Source organism: Aythya ferina, assembly GCF_964211825.1.
Source record: "Aythya ferina genome assembly, chromosome: 1".
NCBI lineage: Eukaryota > Metazoa > Chordata > Aves > Anseriformes > Anatidae > Aythya > Aythya ferina.
Genome location: NC_140296.1, coordinates 105599963 through 105617284, shown reverse-complemented (window position 1 = coordinate 105617284; position 17322 = coordinate 105599963). Strand labels below are relative to the sequence as shown.

The following is a 17322-nucleotide window of genomic DNA, read 5'->3' as shown; positions in this document are numbered from 1 at the left end:
CAGCAGCTGAAAGTTGATCTTAAAAAGCAGTGCTTTGAGCATATTTTGAAATTGACATTCATACTAAATTTACTAAATGCAGAGCAAATTCATTTTATTTTGAAACACTAGAAAGGATATCTCATTGTTCTGTGATTCAATGGTGGCATTAAAACTTGTCTGTTAATTATCAGAGATGGTATGAGCATCTTTGATTGTTTTACTAACTATAATGACAAAGCGTGCCCAAATTTATTTTTACACATAGTTTCCATGACAGGACTATAAAAAACAAGACACTTCTGTCATTAAACTGTCATTTCATTATTCCTTTGTTCAGTCATTTCAGATATGCCCTAAACATCAAGAGGAAATCTGAGGTATAACTTGAATATCATGTCTTGTGTAGTCTTCCTAGAAGTAAAAATCAGTACCTTAATACCCAAATCAAATTTCAATGCTCTTGGATATCTCGGATCATTATAAGCAACTTAATTGACATAAGCTTGAAGCTTAATTTAAATTGGAACAATGCCTTTAAGGCCTTGAACATTTTTGAAAGGTAAAAAGTGTTTTTCAGGGCTACCATCAGAGAGATGACAAGGTGGCAAGGGGGCTGTGCAGCCTGGTAAGGCAGCATGAAGTGCTGCTGTTAATTTAAACCCTAATATCAGCCTGCATAATTAAGCCAGGTTATATTTTTGGCAGAAGACATGAACATATCTAAGTACTTGATTTGCTCAGAATGGATACCGGGGTCAACATGGGGCAAATGGCCACTTGTAGCCCTCACATACCCTACTTTTGGATGGCCAGAAATTTTAAGTGAAAGACAAGGGGTATCATAAGGCTCCACAAGGAAGAGATACTAAACAATAATGAGGAGTGAAAACCAGGCCTAATCTTTGTTTTCAGTCATGACTGTTGGACAGGATACTCTGCTGAGATTTTGGGCTCTGATTTAGTTTGTGTGTTAGATTTAAGACTAAATTTTACATGCCAAAATATGGCTTAGTTTGAGGGCAAAGATTCAGGTTTTAATAATCTGTAGTCTTTAAAATTAAAAACAGAAGCCTCACTTGGATCTTATTTTATCTGAAAAGGAAGAGGAGCTTGCCTTTAACAGTAAATTGGACTCAACACCTATACAGCATTATTTTATGATTTACTGGACATTTATTTTAGTGAAGCCTGCATCTGCATTACATTAAAGTTGAAAGCAAAGCCACAAATGAAACTTAAATTCAGATCTAAGCACCAGTCAAGTCAGCCATGGATTTGCTAACTGCATTTGTATTGATTAAATTTACATTCTGGAAATAATGAAACTACTTCTGCTGCATTTACCTTATCATGATCCTAAGCGAGGCAGGAATATTATGTAAAAGGAAACAGTAATGCAAAATAGCAGCTTCAGGGAGAGAGGAAAAAACAACAACAAAAAACTCTTGCTCTTTTCCTCTTTCATCCCCAAAGCTACATAATTTACTCCCAGTCCATAATGTTCTTAGTTCCAGTGATTGGGATGATGGATGGCTCTACTTCAGCTGCAGCAAGACAAGATACATTACTGTATCACTCCATAGGAAAAAACAATAGCACAAACGAAACAGCAGGACAATGTGGTGGGCAGAAGAGCTGGGGGAATTCTCTGCTGGTGGGAAAATAGACAGCCCTACCCTGGAGTTATGTAAAACAGCGTGTTGTTTTTGCACTTATTGTGGTGATGCTTATGTGAAAGCTGATAATGAGGGGGTTCCCAACAACTGAAAAAGGGGGAAAGATCTTTTCCATATGAGTACCATTGTTTTTGCAGTAGCAGAGGCTATAGCACATATGCCCCTGCCTCTTTTCTGGTGATGTATTTAATTATAAATGTTTGAAAGCAAGTAGGGTCAGTTCATGGTTAATCTCTGTGAAAGCTAGGTGGACTCTTCAGTTTATTTGTTAAAACTACTATGGGCTAAATAATTCTATGACAATTAATTAAAACATTTATGCTTTATTGTAAGTCCATATTCAGACTTAAATCCAATAAATCAACAATCACTCTGCTGAAGCTATCACTGTTCCTATCATCAAATTCAGCAACAAATGAGAGGAATGTTACTATTAAATATTACATGCTTTTTCACATGAAAAAAAGCACTGTTCCACTGCAAAGACAAGCAATGGCCTGAGGAATTTCTGAAGTCTTAGGTGAAATGCTTAAAATGAAATGAGAGGTCCAAAATATATTCATTATTTATGGATGCTTTCAACATAGAATGTAGTAATAGTGTATTAATTACAACTTGAAATTTAGATAATTTACACAGAACATAAGGAGAGAAATATAACCTCAAATTTACGTAATTCATACCACAAAAGTACAAGAACACTTTCTTTCTTCTACAGTGAATAGAAAATTTTGAAGCTCTGTTTTGAATTAAATGCTACAGTAGGACAGATTTTCTACCTACAAAAAGTTCGGTTCAACAGAGATAACCATAAGAAGCTCTAACGATATGTCATTGATAAGAATGCTACTACTACTTACTACTCAAGCTTTCTCTCACTTTCCATTGTAAAATGTATTTCAGTAGCATGTAACTTTACTGAACTTTAAATAATAAGGTTGACTGTTTTTGCTGTTCTAGTTGAATTCATTTAGAAAACACCTTATGGAATCTGGAAAGCGGAAAGGTGGTTCAACTGATTATTGGATTTCTCATTTGCTTTGTTTATATACAATTCCACAACAGTTTAAACAAATCAAAAACTTGCTAATGTAGATACAATTCCAGTTAACTAAAATATCTAAAAAAGTTGAGCCTCTCAGAGCACAAAGCTCTCTCACTAAGGACCTCACTTGTTCTGGGAATGAATCACAAGCTTTTCTGTAAGCCCCTTTCTTCATTTCCACAAAAGCTGCAAGATTCAAAAAAAAAAAAAAAAAAAAAAAAAGAGTCCTGCATGTAAGGTGGCAGGAATGCCATGTCCAAGACTTGGACACTCTGCCAGCACATGCCTGAAAATTCCTGTGTGCACTAGGTAGACTGGTGGCCAGGGTCCTCTGGACCTTTCTTCTTTCAGTTTGGGCTGGCTGAAAACACGGTTGAGCCCTTTGGTTGAAAGGGAATCAATGATTTTGTTGCTTTCACATATGAAGTTGTAAGTACCCTGAATCTCTTCAGAGTGGTAAATCTCAAGTTGAGCCCCAAAGTGAGCGTACACTTTAAACTTTGATCTCAGTGAGCTGGCTCCTCATCTCTCTCAGTCACTGCACACGGAAGATACACTTGTGACTGTCTCATGCACTAAAATAGTAGAATGGTGATATCAGAGATAAACACACTAGAAATGAATAATCTTATCTTCAGAACAGGGTTTTAACAAACTGCATTAAAATAAAGGCTGTGACCTCATATTGACCATGGAAGATGAAATAAAATACTGAATCAGTAAGGAAATGCAGTTGATTCTGCACACTGAATAAAGAAAGGCTCCTATAGACATACTTTACACATTCATGTAATTAAAGATTAGTATATTACTAATACATTGAAGAGTGAATGAGGTACAATCATGGTTTTGATGTCTCCTGACTTCTGAATACTGTCTTTTTACAAGCTTATTAATATTATTCTTTCTTATCCTTTTGAATATGTTCAAGACAAGTGTTTATATTTAACACAAATATCCAGAATTCGGGAGGAAATAATTCTGAGCAAAATTGAATAAATTGTGAGATATGTAGGTTCTAACCAGAATACAGATTTCAATCTCAAAATCAAAACATATTCTTTTGTTGACTTGAACTGAAATACTGCTTTTTGAAATCTAATCGCAAGTCCTACACTTCTCTTCCAGTAAATTGGCTTGTCTCTTGTAAAAAAAAAAGTCACAGACTCCTCAGGTAAGTCTAAAAAATTGTGTTAGAAGTACATTACTAAGGTTCTAAAATCAAGCATCCGAAACAAAAATTTGAAAGAATTGCTTCCACGGCTGCCTCATCCCTTCCTCCACCATATATTTTTAGTACTTGGATAGCAGTCTGAGAAGTCATTCTCTGCAATGGATTGGACTCCCTGTAAGACTAGATAGCTTTCAGCAAAGACAGTGCCCATTTATTGACTGCCATATGCAATCCTGGTCATGCCATTTCAAAGTTCAAAGGTGGAAAGGATGTTAATCATGCTTTCTTCTCTATGGAAGAGTTTAAATCAACTATGACTCTACAGATCAGAAATAAGAAAAATGAAAGAATATGCATGATACAATAAAATATAACCTAAGTATAATAAAATATAATTAAATAACTACAAAATTATGAATGACATGGAGAAGTAAAAACCTTCAGTTTGTAATACAAAATTGAGAAGGCACTCAGCGAAAGCAAGTACTAGTTGGATTATAATTAAATGATAGAACTCACTGAAGTAGCTTTTTTTTTTTAAAAAAATGCTTATTTTATAAATGAGTAAAGAAGAGGTAAGAAAATCACAAAGGAACAGTCCATGAATATCTATGAAACACAGTGATGTAACTGAAACTTCTGGATCATCAAATCACAAAATACAGTTTACCTGATGCTAATGACAGATTAAAGAATGTGGATCCTAAAATGGAGAAATATTACCCAACACCTGCCCTGTTTCTTAAACTCTTTAACAAAGCACTCATAATTTGCCTCTAACAGAGGCAAGATATTGGGCTGGAGATACCTTTAGCCTGCTCCAAACTACTGTATTTACTATGGCAAAATTACAGGAAAAAAATCTTTCATTTTAATGTGTTATCAGCTGAGATGGCTTCTGAATGAGACAAAGACTACATTCACCTGAACTTTATAATAAAATTTCCTCTAATTGAGGAAATAAAACCCGTTGTAGTCATGAACAATTCAGGTAGTTTTTCTTGGTTGTCTTTTTTTTGTTTTTTTTTTTTGTTTGTTTGTTTTGGTTTGGTTTTTTTGTTTGTTTGTTTTTAAGTATTTTCATTTCATACATGAAAGAGTATTGACTTTTCTTCATTGCCAAAAGTCTCACTTTCCTTGTGGTATGAAAGGGTTAGTATCTACAGGTTTAAGGATTAAAACCCTCTGAACCCAAGACATGTATTCTTTGCTCAGTTATTGGAGGAGGTCATCTTGGCTCCAGCCTGTTTCTTTTATTTTCCAACTTACTTAAGGGCTTTCATGAAATAGTTTTGATCAAACGTGTTGTGGAGCCAAGTGGGATCAGAGAGTCCTCTGAAGTGTCCTCTGAGTGAGAAGCCCTAACTCCTGCTCACATTACTGTCAGGCACCTGCTGCATCCTACTGCTTCATGAAGACACCTAGCTTGTAAAGCCCTTGGGAAGATACAGGCAAGGTTCTCGCTGTCTTTTTCTAGGTTATGTTTTTATTCCACCAACACAATATAAGAGTTTAATTCCAACAGCTCCTTTTCTAAAGAACTTTGACGCTGGGCAGCATGCTACATGATCTTGAACCCCACGTTGCACTTAATGTACCCTGAGAAGTGGCATGTATTTGACATTACTCCAGAGAAACAGGGGGAAAGACAAGAACTGAAAGAAGTCATTAGTGGGATTCTGAATCTAGCAGAAATAAAAGTCTCACACACTCCAACTGCTTTCTGCTGTCACTGGGATTATTAACTTCATGATAACAACAAGCTTGTAAGCAAATTTGTAGCTCAGCCGGGGAAAAGATTGGAATAGACTACATTTTTTTTTCTCTCTCCTTAAACATTTCAAATACAACTAAGAGGAATTTAATATTTAAAAAGAAAGGTTCAAACGCTATTTACTTCAGGGCAGCTTCTTCTAACACTACCTCAGCTTATTTTTGCTGCCATAATTTTGTAATAAATAAATATATGCTCACAGTTAACATCCGACATTTTTACTATTTAATGAATATGAAATTATTTGAAGTCTTTAAAGCATTTCCTCATAAAGCTTCTCTCCTCTCTCCCACCCTAGCTTCATTTTTCTTCTCATTCCAGAATTGCTAAGGCAGACAAAAAAAAAAATCCTTTATTGATATTCATTATAAAAATACAGGATTTCCCCCTTTTCAGAAGACATGCCACTACCTATTTGGTTGAAAACCATCACCATACGTCAGGCTGTTCCACTCAATAGAAACCTATTGTGGCTGAGGGTCATGCTGTTGTTTTACTGGATGCTGCTGCTGTTCAAGCCGTAGAGCAGAAATCCTCCATTTTTCCAGTGTGAAAAGGCAGTTTTGTAAACTGGGAGAGGCAGTCGTTCGGAAGATAAGATGGCGGGAAGGAGCACAGAGAGAAGGGACTCATTCCCCAGTCAGTGAAAGAATAGCGGATGAGTGACGCCACTGGGACAAATCCAGGTTTATCCAAGCCAGAAGGAAAGTTTAAGAGACTGGGGGTGGCAGTTTGTTGGAATTAACAAAGCCATTATCTTGAGCCAGCATACATGGTGAAGTGATGGAAGGAAATATATGTAATAACTTCATAATTCCTAGGTTAAAATCTATTGCTAGCTTTTGACCGAATTACTTCATTTCACTAATGAAGTGATTTTGTTTATTAAATGTAAAGTATTTCCAATGAAGCTTCATTTAACTGACTAAGCCTAAGAACAGTTTATTTTACTTTGCTTTTTTCAAAACAGTAACTGAAGGAAGAAAAGGAATATTCCCACTGCTCTTAATAGGGCCGAAATTATTCTCAGAATATTCACTTAACTGCCTTTTAGATAGTATGGTCACCAATTCAAATTTGCACTCAATAGTTCAGGAAGAAATCTCTTTACTAATTGAACATTAATAGCAGGTAAGGCTTACTAGAAGAGTATAACTGCTTTCAACTACATTTCTTCCTTGTATATCATACATATTTTCTCCAACATTTGGCTAGGCAGGTGGCCAGCAGGCACTGTCAAGATAATTTATGTCTCTTGTTTATTTGAATAATTAAAATAACAACAACACTGGAACCCTGCAAATTTTGCTCTCTCCCAGCTTATATAACATCATCTTGTTCCTTCTGCTCTTGCTCTCCTGCAAAATAAATCCCATGAATAGGAAGGCACCTAATGAATTACTAAAGGAAGCAGATCTTTGTGAAAGCAAAAAAAATCTGTTCTGCTAACCAATTAGAGAAGAAAACTCCCATAGCAGTTTATGAACCTGTCTTCTGCCCTTTTTATCAAAACTGCACTCACCCATCTCTCCATCACCTGCTTATTCAGGTAGCCCAGCGATCACACATCTTCACCCAGCTCTGCTGCTGTTGTGCTGCAGTGAGTATTTTGCAAGCAACAGTGGCTACTTTTCAGGTATGAGTTAATTTTAATTTACCTGTTTCTAAAAAACAGAGAATCCAGTCAGTAAACTGTAACCTTGAACTGTAACCAAGGAGAATGCAACTGAAATCAGTGCGTTATGAATCTCACTTCAGCTCTGATCCTGTCATAACCTCTCTGTGGCTGCATATGTCCTTATCTGATTGCTTCTGATATCTGCAGGACCCTATCTGAAAGAGAAGGAGCTAAATTATAGCAATTAAAATGTAGCAACTGGATTGGTTCTGTGACCAGCTAAGTCCAAAGCATTCTACTTAATTTGGACACACTACCAAGCCAGCTAAGCCACATCGGATTAATCTACAGCAAGACTCAGCTCTTGGCTTGTCTCTACATACCCTCTCTGCCATTACCTCCTTTTTCTCCATAACCCATACTTTCCGAATATTTTAGGAGATTTTTTGGTACATAGATTTCTCCCTGGACTAAAGCAGAGCTGGGTCTTACAATGCAACATGGCTACATTTTGTGTATTTTTATTTTTATTTTTTTTTTAACATCCCTCCAGCATATGTTCAAAAACCAACAGATAATTTTTAAATATGAGAAAAAGTGATCTAATTCAAGGCCTTTTTTTCTAATACGTCTGTAAAATAATTAAGAGCCCCAGCTCCTGTACTCACAAGACAGAGGAAAAGTCTGAAGCAATATAAATTGTTTTAGTGATGAGCACATTAGCTGAAAAGGGTCTGTTCTCCTGCTAGGCAGAATTAGTTTGTGCCAGTATGGGGGAACCAAACCATTGCCATATTAATCCTCAACGCTGGTGGGTGGCATATTAATCCTGGTATTATTGTTTATGTTCTCAGCTGAGTAATGTCTAGGACTCAGAGCTATAAGGTAGCAGGTTCCTTTAGCCAGTAAAAGATTTTAGATTATCATGTTCCCAGTGTTCCTTCTGGCATGTTTTCTCCCCAATATACATATCTTACCATTAATAAAAATAATAATAAAAATGTAATCAGGAGGTAGTATTTAATGTGATACTTATAATATACCAGCTTGTTCCCTCCCTCCAACAAAAAATAAAGGACATGTAGCCCATGGCTGGAATTTGTGGAGTATTATTAGTCACTCAGTGTCAAGGAGACAGAATATTCTGTCTATTTTACCTGCTGATTCATCACAAAACTAAATGTTTTTTTTGTTTGTTTGTTTGTTGTTTTTAAAAGCATTATTTTTAAATTACACATATATTTCTTTGGGAAAGCCCAGAGAAAAATCAGATGTCAGACATACATAAATGAGATGCTAAAACATTGTAAACATTTCTGACAGCTCAAAATACATTATTTCTTTGCTGTCTGTCTCAGTAAACTTCTGAAAGAAAAAATAATATTACCTGCTTCATTATAAATTGTATTGGGAGATTGAAGATTTTTGTTCTCTACCCCTGGTAATCTTGTATTGCTACTACTAGAAACATCATCTTTAGTCTGGGACATTCCTTGACTTGAATTCTACTTATTTCAACACATCAGGCTAGCAACAAAAGCTTTTAGTAGGGGAGGCTTCTCTTTTTTTCAGAAGAACGTGTGCCTTTATGTTGTAAACCTTGGTGCCATCTTACTAAATTTAAAGTCGAGTATAACAGTCTTGATGCTTAATCTAAGAAAACATATAGAAGTTTCTCGACTAGCTTTGTGTTCTGAAAAGAAGGCAAGGCAAAGAAAGACTGAGAAACACTAATTTCAGAAAAAAAATGGAATGACATTTCCACAAGTATTTCTATTTTTGGTATTCTGCCTATAGCGCTGCAAAACCTATCCCTTTTTAAAGTGCTATTCATTATTAACTGCTACAGCTATTATTTTAAAACAATTACAAGGCCACTCATTCCCTTATTTGATATAAATCAAAGTTATTTATGGAGATATAAGTATATGTATTCATATCTATAGGTAAACACAGATTAATTCCTAAAGGGAAAATGCCTCCAATTTCAGTATAAATACACTCCAAAAATGTATGAGAGGTATTTAAAAATACTTATGATTTAAGAATACATTGAAAAAAAAATAAAATTTCAAGGAAATTAGTGATTTTAAATCTGAGATGCTTCCACTCCAGTCTATTCCATTCAAATAAAGAATCTCTCATAAACACAAGCAACCTTATAGCTCCCCTAGAAGCAGCACAGGGGCTCTGTGTCAGTTCAGGACCCTGTTTGGCTATTTCCTTTACTAAGGCAACAATTACAAGGATTAGAGGCTAAGGTGCTGCTTACTGGAGATGATAGGTATTTCCTGGCATTGCTTTAGGAAAACCAGACAGGTTCCCACGGGTCCCAAGATGCAGAGCCTTTTACACCAGCAGGCACCAGAGCAGGTGTGTTTCGCTGATGTTGCAGCTCCAAACAGAGCATACCACAGGTGATGCTCATTACAGAAGCCACGGGGATATAAAGGAGACCATGGGCTGTTGCTGATGGTGGAGTGCCAAAGGTTAGTGAAAAGCTGGATTGTCTGCTGGACCAGGGTAGATAAGAACACAAAAGGGCACAGAAATGGATTTGAATACAGCCTCTTATCAGTATGCCTCTTAAACTACATTATGCTGCATATAATGGTGTGCTGTTAGCACTAAAATTGGGAGTCCCCTTTTATGAGTGTACTAATTTATTAACATCAATTTGTGTCACCGTTTTAGCAGCTCCTCTGCTTCCCTGAGCCAAGAAGCAAGGTACCAAGTCAGCTAAATTCAAACTGAATTCAAGTGGCTCTAGATCTTTTCAGACAACTATTGCAATCTGCTGGTGTAGCTCTCTATTGGCCACTCTATTGTTTTCTCCACCATAAAAGCAAAGTGTGTATATACATATATGTGTATATATATATATATATACACACACACACATATATGTATATATAGATAGGTAGATAAAGATGTTTATGACTTGGAATAAATTGTAGCTTTACTATTCTTTATTACTGGAAACCAGCCAATTATTATGCAAAAGAATAAAAAAGGATTATTTATATACTGTACTGTTAAATTTTATATTGAGTGATATGATAAAATAGCCAACTGGGAGAGAGGGTGGGGAATGGGAGGAAAGCTAGATTTTATTTATGTCATGTTTATAGTTAGCGATGTTTATCCTTTTTTGTCAGTTAAAGGAACATTAAATAGAATTATCTTGGATTTATGGTAAGCAATAAAGCAGTTTTTTTCCATGAATGCTCAATTAGATTAAAGGATACAGTCACAAGTGCAAAGTATGCACCTATTTATGATATGTTTCCTGAGGCCATCTTCTTGTTCCTCTCCTGAGACTGAAAGGATTTAGAATACCTTGGACAAAGCAATGCATGTGTTTACTGTAACATGTGTGAGCATAATGCAAGACTGGTAGGAGTGAAACAAGGAGTTTTGAGATTGTGAAACAGAATAGAATAGTACAAAAAAATGTTAGCAAAAAAAAAAAAAAAACATGCAGTGGAGATTTCCAGCAAGAATTAGTGTAAATAAATATTATTTCAAGAGGACACTAGTGCTGACTAGTGCTGCACAGTATTTGTGCACAAAGAATTAAAGAAGGCTTTGTTTAACCTTTCTACCTAAAAGAAGGGGGAGCCTAGAAATCCTTGTTAGAAGGCACCCAACATATTGCTGTATAGACTTTGACATTTTGTTCAGGCAGGAATCTATCATCTAAAGCCAGCAGACAGATGTACATCTCTTTTGCCGGCATGTGATACTCTTAAAATGCAAAGATGCCATTTCAAACAACACCTGGCATCCTATTTCTTAGTTTACAGTTGTGTCCTATTTTAAGGGAACACCCATTTGAAACAAAGGCAAACAGGATTGAGTTTTACATTTTTCAGCAAGGTTATACGTGCAGTTCAAGGTTTGGGGAAGGTTTGCATTTGCTGCTATGTATACTCTAATGCAAAATAGAGGAAAATGAGACAAACAGATTGAACCATCTCAAGAGATTCTGTAAGACTTTTACCCAAATATTGGCTTGGTCTACTGGATGCCATTTTTTGACTGGCTGATAAAATTCCTAGCCACTGCTGTGAAGAAAAAGGCAGAAGTTCAGATTAAGATCTGAATCATTAAGTTCAGATTCACTAAGATTTTGTGGTGCTTCTCATGCTACCTTTAACATAATTCTAGGCTGGGCTTGACTTGTAGAGCAAGGACTTCCCCAAGCAGCCTTTTTCTCAGGTTGCATGGTGATTTCCTCCAGCTTCAGCACAGAGAAGTTGCCTCAAAGGAATTGCAGCCAGGAAACTGCCAGACCTCTTGGAATCTCGGCAAGATAGACCCATGGCCAGGAACTCTGAAAATCTGCTGTTTCTCCTCATTTCTCATTACTCCACAGCTGAATATCATTCATGTTATATTAATAGCAAGGATCATGTTATTATACATTTCACTTCATGACAGATTATTCCTGCTAACAAACAACTGCAGACTTTGACGATTCTGATTTGGTTTTATGCCAGCAAATTGTAAAGATTCAAACAGCTCTACACTTGTATTACTGAGTTTTACATGACTGTTTTGTCCTTCATGTGTCTTACAAATAGATGTAGTCAAGTAGCTATTGTTCAAAATTTAATCATTCATACCCCAAATAACAGAAGCAGTATGGCTCGTTTTAAAAATCACTTTTGCTGATTTTCTGTGGGGAAAGTTTTCTGAAAGTTCCTTCTGTTGCTGTTTCCTAGTTCATTTTTATTACAAAGAAGGAAACCTACACTCTCATTATGGCCCAGAATGCAAGTCATTGCAGAAAAAAAAAAAAAAAAAAAAAAAAAATTACTCAGGGACATTTTACTTACCTAGAACAGGAAGGTAATTTTATTACATACACAAGTGCTACACATTTGCATTATTCATTAGCTATAATCATTTTCACTTTATATCAATGCAGAAATATCTCTAAAGCTTGTGAGTCAAGGGGGGTTGGCCCAAGTTGTCTGACAGAACCCTGCATGTGCATTGTCCAAATGAGAAATATCTAACACCAGAAATTCCTCTACATAGCTGTTGTTCTTACTGTGTTTGCATATTGAAGATAAACATCCTCCACAGCATCTTTCTCCAATAGGACATAAAGACTACTGACAAAGAAAGAGAATCCCAGACAAAATCAAAGCCCAAACTAGCCAATAACCATGTGTATCTGAAGACCTAACCCTGCTCTGGGTCTCCTCTCAGGAAACAGCACCAGGGCTGTCAGACACTAGCAGGTGCTGGGCTATCTCCCTCTGGGGAGATGCACACTGCATGCGTCAGCCTGACTCCTTCAGAATCCCCTTCTCCCCAACTTCAGTGCTTGAGGGACTGCTTTCTCTATCATTTACATCACCTTTTATATCTGTGTGGACATTGGTCATATGCAGCAAACTCTATTTCCCATCACAGAAAGGAGATTTGTTTAATTTTCAAGTACCATGGAGCTACAGGCAAAACACTAACAAATATGACAAACAGATTGCAGCACCTAATCCCACCTCACTTCAGCCCCCCTGGATCTCAGGTCTCTGAGCCTTTTGTAGCACTGCTGAGATGCAGAGCTGTGTCATTCAGGGGCAGAGAGACTCATGCTAAAGAAATCAGCTTTGTTTCTGCATGGCAGTGCATATGCCTAATCAAAGCATTTGCAGAAGCTTTCACCCTTCTCTGCTGCTTCTCATCACCCACAGTTATGATACTGGGGTGACAATACTGGGCATTACACCAGGCTATTTTGGGGCATCTGTATCATTTGGCCAAGAGCCAAACACCCCTCTATATCAACTGTAAAGAAAATAATGGAAAAAATACATAGGAAACATAACACTGATGATTTCCTGCAAACTGTGTAAAGTATATGCCTAAAGCAACTTAATGTTCACAGTGCAAAATGTTCCCCTTCCACAGAGTAATCTTCTGGCTTCCCAGAAGATCTCAGAGGCTCTGCCACTGAGAGAAGACTTCTGGTGAAGGAGTTAGATAGCAAGTGGTTTAACAGCCAGCCAATAAACAAGTCCTCTCTCTCAACAGCAATTAACCTGTATGCTTATTTGGCAAATGCATCACTACTGCAAGTTTTTGCTAAGAACAATAGCTTGCTTGCATAAAACTTATTTGTAGCTCAGGCAATTTAACTAGAAATCTAAGCCACCGGCAAATCATCTTTTAAGTTTTTATTTAATTTAAGCTTATCCTGAGGGTATGTAGAAGAAATTGTTACTGTATTTTTCATGGGGGGGGGGGGGGGGGGGGGGGGGGGGGGGGGAAGAAAACTGTATGGTGAGACTGATGGGGACACAGAGCAGTGCAGAGGTGGAGGTTGGAGGGAGCTTAGTACTACAAATGCCTTCAGGTGAACCCTTGAGAGAAACCAACTTCTCAGCTGATGGCACCAGAGATTGTGGATGGATGAAGACAGATAATGGAAGCCAGATATCAAAAAAAGAGATCACAGCAAGCTATTAAAATGTACATTTATATTGCTAAATATTTTTAGGGTTGCTGAGTTGAGACAGCTAGCAAACAGCACATCATGGAGAACACTGATTGAAAAGCTCACTGGGTTGGGAAAGAATTTCTCATTTCATAAGTCATTTGCTGTAACCATTCCAAAAAGTCAGCAGATTTTTAAAATTAATGAGAGTCGTTCTGTGATGAAGTCTGGCTTGATGGCCACTTCCTTCCATGGGGTCTCTCTAGAGAACTGAACCTCCTCCTTTTGTGCCATTAGAAGTTTTTGGTCAGGAATGCTAATTTGTTTGGCATGTTTACAGAATGAGAAATTATTTTATCCTGTTTATAAAAATCACAGATACAATGCTTCACAGAGATCTTAAGCCCAACTCCAAATAGCTTTTACTGCAAAACTGATGTTACATCTTTAATAAAGAGTGGAGCAGAAAGACTGACATAGAAGAACCTACAAACAGCAATATTTTTTCCACTTTGTGGAGTCTACTCTTTTTCATATTAACATGGTGTCAATGTTATTTAATGATCTACTTGCTGCCACCTCCTTAAATATATATATTTTTTAAAATAATGAAGAAATTCCCTAGCCATATTCCACTCCTGGAGAAGAACACAGACACTGAACAAAAATTTGACATGTCTATTACTCAAAATGGGCATTTTCATTGTTTTCCATTGATCACTCTCCAGCACCAGTTTAAGTTTCACAATAGGATACCTCAATAAATGTACAGGTAAAACCAAAGCTACTTCAATACCTGCCATACCTTTGATCTAATATAAATATAAACTTTTTTTCTTTTATTAGTATACTGGCAAATGTTAATTGCTTTTAGCAAATTTTAGGAATCTAGGCATACCTTTTTGTATACAAAATATGAATGTTTCAAAGTGACAGCTAACAGGACTTCATCTCAGTAGTGTTTTGCTTTTTGTAGACAAAAGATATTTTATTAGCATAGGCCTTCCACTTGTTTAAAGTTTCCTCAGAGTAAGATCCTGTAAAAGCTCTAGGACATAACATGCAAAGGTGTGAAAGTCTGACAAATAATAATTAACACCTAAGATTTGTCAGGTTGTTGGAAATCACCTAATTACTAATATTCTACTGAGAACCAGCAAGGGTTGTAATATCCAACTTGCCACCTGCATTGTTGCCTTGTAAGAACTATTTTTTCTCTGTTGCCTTTAAGAGAAGTCCAGAAGTCCACAGTACATAATGTAAGTCAGATGGAATAAATGCCATCCCTATTCTCTCCTGCATCAGATGCAATCTCAGTTACACTGTATTGTCACTGAAATTACTGCTACCCATGGCCTCACGAGTGCCGAAAATTTCATTTTCTTCATGTGCGGTATTACATGACTTTAACAATAACGAATATTCTGATATCTTGTTACGGTTGGTATTGCTTTTTCCTTCTTTTACTTCAAGCACCAAGAAAAATAGTGTAGCGATTTGATCAGCTAATTTGCATATGCATTTTGTTTCACAAATTATCTCGCTATTCCAGAGCCTTCCCCAGTCTGGACTGCAATCCTATAACAGTCACAGCAACTGTTTTGTTACGTCAAATGAATGAGATTTTTTTCAATTTCTATTTTTGTAGCTCTTACTGAAACAAATATAATTATGAGCAAAATAAATTTCCATAACAATCATTCAGACTTGTAGTTAAATTCCTAATGGTTTAATATAAGTTTTAATTTCTAAAATTTATTCTGAGATTCAAATATAAACAGAAATAGAAGCTTTTAAGGCAATTTAATTCTCAAATGTTCAGTTCATGAAAAAAATAATTCTTCCCAATCTTCTTTGTCAACAGTCTCTTTCACATTTATACATTGCACAGTCACAAATCTGAAAACTAAAAGGCTTTCTTTATAAAGAAAACTTACAAGATCTACATGAAAGCACATGCCTTTGGCTAAAATCTGCAAGCCTTTTCTCTGTATTTCTGCATTTCTAATTTTTTTTTTTTTTTTTTTGCCTCATAAGGTCTCTTTGAAGAAGAAGAAAAAAAGAAAAAAAAAAAAAAGCCTAACAAAAGCTAAGGTGAACCAGAAGAACGTGATAATGGAAATCCAAGAAGAAAGAGATTACAGGAGGAACGTAGAGGTATCTGAAGAAAGCTAGTAAGCATAGAAATAGAGAGAGAACTTGACTTTTGCCAAATAAGATCCTCAAGAGCTGCACATAAGCAACCATTGCACATAGCCCTTTTTCATTTTCCTTATAGCTGTATTTTTCTGGTTCACTTTATCTCAGTTTAGTTACTCATCTTACCTCAGCTGAGACTCCTCATTTTTGTTTTCTTTGTGGGCTTCTCAAGTGCCTGGGCTACTCTCATATATGGGCAGCAAATGAGATAGAGAACAAATAAGGCTGTAGGGAAAAAAATATATATATGTATGAAGGCAGGAAGAAAACGCTACTGCAATGAATGGAGAAGCCTATACCAGTTTGCGTGTCTAGGACCGCTCCACTTACCCAACAATCCCTGTTCCTTCCTCAAGTCCCTAACACTCCTCTTCTGGTACTAGGCACAGGCCCTAACATCTTTCTTCCACTATGCTTCCTCAGGAACCTCCATGATACACTGCAGTGCCTGTAGCTCATGCTCACTCTCAGGTGTCATATCTTCCACTGCTGCTTCAACACCTCTTGACTCCCTTCTTGCCATCTTTAAGGAGGAAATCATCCCCTCCTCATTGTTCAATTGCACTCTGAGTTTCCATAAATCTCACCGCAAAATGACTCGGCCAGGAAGACACCATATGTCCATGTGACAGCAAACACAAGAGCTTTTCTGAGATTCAGCTCTCCCCTTCCAGAGGTTAGCTTCAGTTTCCTCTTTCACCTCCATCATACCCAAAACTCTGACCACCTATAGCCTTCACCTGCTGCCTCTACGTTAGGTTCATTGTGAGGGGCTGTGATATTTCAGGCATCAGGGGCACACCCCTGATGAACATCATCTGATGCTGAAACCTGCACTGTGGGGCAAGGAGGTGGTGCACTTTTTTTTTTTTTCCCTTTCATGACAGAGACCTCTTCACCCATTTTGCTCTGCCTGCTGCAGACCTCAGCCCACATGTACAGCAGGCCTACATCACTATTTTGCAGCAGAGAAGGACATGGCAAAAAAGGGAAAGTGGTGGGGCTGGGGCTTGCTGGAATAAGGAAGGTATGGGCATCATCACATACATGCTACTGTCCCCGGGGTTCCCCCATCCTTCTCTTCACTCATGGCCCAAAACCTTTTCCTCTCCACTCAAGCCAGGGGCCTTCCTTATCCGCATGGGCACCAGGCACCCTTCCCCTCAACCTCCTCTCTCCTGCCTGGCTTCCCCAGGCTGTCTTTTATATGTAAAGCAGTTTCCCACACACTGTGCTCTAAACTGCCTCTCTCATTCCTCACTCTTGCAGGCTGCCTCCGCCTCTCCTCACATACCCAGTCTAATCCCATATGTGTAGGCTGTAAACTCTTCACATAAAATGATGTTGCTATCACATATTTGCTCAGTTCTGTATGTCATTGCTTTCTGAAGGACCAACATCAT

At 37.2% G+C, this 17322-nt stretch overlaps 1 long non-coding RNA gene across 1 annotated transcript; it reads right to left on the bottom strand.

Annotated features, from left to right (window-relative positions):
• Nucleotides 1-5936: 5936 nt before the first annotated feature.
• On the bottom strand, nucleotides 5937-16624 carry LOC311446210. Its single transcript, XR_014698806.1, has 4 exons — nucleotides 16250-16624; nucleotides 16046-16144; nucleotides 7405-7484; nucleotides 5937-7315 (listed from the first exon to the last, which is right to left on the bottom strand). It is a non-coding gene; the product is annotated as an uncharacterized lncRNA (long non-coding RNA).
• Between the last annotated feature and the right edge of the window lie 698 nt (nucleotides 16625-17322).